The sequence below is a fragment of the Heterodontus francisci genome, unplaced genomic scaffold (assembly GCF_036365525.1).
Source record: "Heterodontus francisci isolate sHetFra1 unplaced genomic scaffold, sHetFra1.hap1 HAP1_SCAFFOLD_2097, whole genome shotgun sequence".
Taxonomy (NCBI): domain Eukaryota; kingdom Metazoa; phylum Chordata; class Chondrichthyes; order Heterodontiformes; family Heterodontidae; genus Heterodontus; species Heterodontus francisci.
The window spans coordinates 27,501-32,500 of record NW_027140935.1 but is presented as its reverse complement, the minus strand read 5'-3'; positions in this window follow the sequence as shown (position 1 = coordinate 32,500).

The following is a 5,000-nucleotide window of genomic DNA, read 5'->3' as shown; positions in this document are numbered from 1 at the left end:
CGCTGGGGGCCGCCCGGGCGACGTTTGAATCTGTCGGGTCGGACCGCCGAATCCCGCGGGATTTCGGGATCGAATCTGCGGGTGGAATCGGCACCTCGTCCCGCTGTCCGGTTCCCCCCGGTCGACTGCAACGGGTTTCCGAGGCCCGTCGGTCAGGCGCGGTTCGCTCCGCAATCCGCCGGCCGATCGGCACCGGGCGGGGCTCTACGGAAAGAGGGGACCCTCCCGCGTCGAGTGCCGGCGCACCGACCCCGCAGGCTGACCGGGAAGGTGAAGACTCACCCCGCTGAATGCCCGGCCCCGGCTACCCTCCGGCTCCGGGGCCATAACTTCGGGGAGGGAGGTCCGATCCCCGCGCGGTCGACGGCAGGCGGTAGGGCTCGGAGGGGCGCGGCCTGGTCCGCGAGTGCCCCGGCGCCGCCCCTCTGCCCGTCCGAGGGACAGTAGGAAATGGCCATACCGCTTTCCGGCCGATTGCCGCCGGACGTCCGGCCGCATTCGCTCGGTCTGCGCGGCCGGCGGTAGCCGGGGGCGAGGGGCATCGGGCGGTGGCGGAACCAGGCCGGCCCGACCGCTGGGGGCCGCCCGGGCGACGTTTGAATCTGTCGGGTCGGACCGCCGAATCCCGCGGGATTTCGGGATCGAATCTGCGGGTGGAATCGGCACCTCGTCCCGCTGTCCGGTTCCCCCCCGTCGACTGCAACGGGTTTCCGAGGCCCGTCGGTCAGGCGCGGTTCGCTCCGCAATCCGCCGGCCGATCGGCACCGGGCGGGGCTCTACGGAAAGAGGGGACCCTCCGGCGTCGAGTGCCGGCGCACCGACCCCGCAGGCTGACCGGGAAGGTTAAGACTCACCCCGCTGAATGCCCGGCCCCGGGCACCCTCCGGCGCCGGGGCCATAACTTCGGGGAGGGAGGTCCGAGCTCCGCGCGGTCGACGGCAGGTGAAAGGGGCCGGTGCGCCGCGGAAGGCGACAGCAGTCCCGTCAGGCTGCACCTCTGCTCGGGCGAACGGCGTCAGGAAAAGGGGAGAGCACTTCCCCACCGATAGCTCCGGAACGCCCGGACCCATTGGCCCGCGGCACCGGTGGCTGCTAGAGGGCCTCCGGCGCCGTCAGCCGGGGTACGTCCCAGGCCGGCCGGACGGCGGGCAGCCGGAGGCAACGGCCTGGAACGGAGCCAGACTTGAGTCGTTCCGTGTGCCGTGGGCAAAAAGGCAGGGCTGCGGGTCAGCGCAGTTTGGCAAACCTAGCCGCAAGTGCGGGAAGGGCGGAGGAGCACACGGACGCCGCCTTCCCAAACTGAGCCCAAAGTGCCCAGGCATGCCCCCTTGATCTCGCCTAATCAGTGAGCCCAAAATAATTTCAGAGTGTGGAAACCTGATCCAAAAAGGTCGAAAAGAACGGCCAGAGATCAAGTCCGAAAGGGGAAATCAGTAACAAGCAAGCAGAGTAATCATTAACCAAAAAGCGCAAAATTATGTTAAAAGTGTGAAATCATTAACCAAAAAGTCGAAAATAATGTCCAGAGACCAAGTCCGAAAGTACAAATAATTAACCAGTAAGCAGAGTCATCATTAACCAAAAATCGCAAAGTAAGTAAAAAGTGTGAAATCATTAACCAAAAATCGCAAAAGTAAGTAAAAAGTGTGAAATCATTAACCAAAAACTCGAAAATAATGTCCAGAGACTAAGTCCGAAAGGGCAAATGGTTAACCAGTAAGCAGAGTAATCATTAACCAAAAATCGCAAAAGTAAGTAAGAAGTGTGAAATCATTAACCAAAAATCGCAAAAGTAAGTAAAAAGTGTGAAATCATTAACCAAAAACTCGAAAATAATGTCCAGAGACCAAGTCCGAAAGGGCAAATGGTTAACCAGTAAGCAGAGTAATCATTAACCAAAAAGGGCAAAAGTAAGTAAAAAGTATGAAATCATTAACCAAAAAGCACAAAATTAAGTTAAAAGTGTGAAATCATTAACCAAAAAGTCGAAAATAATCTCCAGAGACTAAGTGCGAAAGGGCAAATGGTTAACCAGTAAGCAGAGTCATCATTAACCAAAAATCGCAAAAGTAAGTAAAAAGTGTGAAATCATTAACCAAAAACCCGAAAATAATGTCCAGAGACTAAGTCCAAAAGGGCAAATGGTTAACCAGTAAGCAGAGTAATCATTAACCAAAAATCGCAAAAGTAAGTAAAAAGTGTGAAATCATTAACCAAAAACTCGAAAATAATCTCCAGAGACTAAGTCCGAAAGGGCAAATGGTTAACCAGTAAGCAGAGTAATCATTAACCAAAAGGCGCAAAAGTAAGTAAAAAGTATGAAATCATTAACCAAAAAGCGCAAAAATATGTTAAAAGTGTGAAATCATTAACCAAAAAGTCGAAAATAATGTGCAGAGACTAAGTCCGAAAGGGCAAATGGTTAACCAGTAAGCAGAGTAATCATTAACCAAAAAGCGCAAAAATATGTTAAAAGTGTGAAATCATTAACCAAAAACTCGAAAATAATGTGCAGAGACTAAGTCCGAAAGGGCAAATGGTTAACCAGTAAGCAGAGTAATCATTAACCAAAAATCGCAAAAGTAAGTAAAAAGTGTGAAATCATTAACCAAAAACTCGAAAATAATCTCCAGAGACTAAGTCCGAAAGGGCAAATGGTTAACCAGTAAGCAGAGTAATCATTAACCAAAAGGCGCAAAAGTAAGTAAAAAGTATGAAATCATTAACCAAAAAGCGCAAAAATATGTTAAAAGTGTGAAATCATTAACCAAAAAGTCGAAAATAATGTGCAGAGACTAAGTCCGAAAGGGCAAATGGTTAACCAGTAAGCAGAGTAATCATTAACCAAAAAGCGCAAAAATATGTTAAAAGTGTGAAATCATTAACCAAAAACTCGAAAATAATGTGCAGAGACTAAGTCCGAAAGGGCAAATGGTTAACCAGTAAGCAGAGTAATCATTAACCAAAAAGCTTAAAAATATGTTAAAGTGTGAAATCATTAACCAAAAACTCGAAAATAATCTCCAGAGACTAAGTCCGAAAGGGCAAATGGTTAACCAGTAAGCAGAGTAATCATTAACCAAAAAGGGCAAAAGTAAGTAAAAAGTATGAAATCATTAACCAAAAAGCACAAAATTAAGTTAAAAGTGTGAAATCATTAACCAAAAACTCGAAAATAATGTGCAGAGACTAAGTCCGAAAGGGCAAATGGTTAACCAGTAAGCAGAGTAATCATTAACCAAAAAGCGCAAAATTATGTTAAAAGTGTGAAATCATTAACCAAAAACTCGAAAATAATGTCCAGAGACCAAGTCCGAAAGTACAAATAATTAACCAGTAAGCAGAGTCATCATTAACCAAAAATCGCAAAAGTAAGTAAAAAGTGTGAAATCATTAACCAAAAATCGCAAAAGTAAGTAAAAAGTGTGAAATCATTAACCAAAAACTCGAAAATAATGTCCAGAGACTAAGTCCGAAAGGGCAAATGGTTAACCAGTAAGCAGAGTAATCATTAACCAAAATGCGCAAAAGTAAGTAAAAAGTGTGAAATCATTAACCAAAAATCGCAAAAGTAAGTAAAAAGTGTGAAATCATTAACCAAAAACTCGAAAATAATCTCCAGAGACTAAGTCCGAAAGGGCAAATAATTAACCAGTAAGCAGAGTAATCATTAACCAAAAAGCGCAAAAATATGTTAAAAGTGTGAAATCATTAACCAAAAACTCGAAAATAATGTCCAGAGACTAAGTCCGAAAGGGCAAATAATTAACCAGTAAGCAGAGTAATCATTAACCAAAAAGCGCAAAAGTAAGTAAAAAGTGTGAAATCATTAACCAAAAAGTCGAAAATAATGCCCAGAGACTAAGTCCGAAAGGGCAAATGGTTAACCAGAAAATCCGTCGAATAATGTCCAGAGACTAAGTCCGAAAGGGCAAATGGTTAACCAGTGGAAGGGCGATCAAGCGGAAAAATTTGCCCCGGTTACCCGGGATGGAGTTCCAGAGGTCCGGCCAGAGTTGTCAAATTCGTCCCGCTGATCGGACGCTTGTCATTCGGGTGGCTGGGGGTTGGCGGGGTATCTGCACAGTAGTAGGAGGTGGCAAGTCGGGACTTGGACGTTTATTCCAAGAGTCCACCCGAGCCTCCAGGTCTGCAGAGACCGACCCTAGCTGCCGCCCAACCGACTTTTAAGCCTTTTTCGGATGGGGATTTTTTCCCATTTTCGTCCATTTTTCGGGTTTTCTGTCGGGCTTAATAGGCGGCAGCCTGACCCCCGGCCGAGGCGGGGGGCGCACTCTCCCTTGCGTAAGGGTCCGGATTTGCCCCGGAAAGTGCCCCCGACGGCCTCCCGACCCGGGTGCCTGCAGGGCGGGGGAAAGGGTAGTCCCAGCCGCAGGAAATCATTAACCAAAAGACTTAGCCGTCGGGGCAGAGGCTAAGACCCGGGCTGGTGAAATCATTAACCAAAAGGAATGCACCCTTTTCCGAAAGTGCAGGCCGAAATAAGGCGAGCCTTGGGCCGGGAAGGCCAAAACCCCCAACTCATGGAAGTGTATGGGGTCGGACTCGGCGACTTTCCCGGGCCCCGAGTTGACCTTTCCCCACGGGGGCGGTCAAGTTGCTCCCGCCAAGAGGGCACGTTGCATTTGCTGCCGCTCTAGTCCCCGGGCTAGTTAATCAGTTGCCGTCGGAAGTCCCGATGCCGAAATGAAAAATGGCCGTTGCGGCGATTTGGCGCCTCATTTTCGGAAGGACTACCGGCAGGCAACCCGCCGAATTGACACTTGCGATTCGGGTGGCTGGGGGTTGGCGGGGTACCCGGAGATTTTCGGGAACTCGATTTTCAGAACTTTTGCTGGCAGCGGTTGCACTTGCAAAGTGGCCGAAGAAGTGCTCCCTCAAGGAAGGACCTTCTTTTGAAATAAAAGACCTTCCGAAGAGTGCCTGGAAGTCATTTATGAGCATTTAAGGGTAAATCTGGCGGACTTTCCATGCTCTGT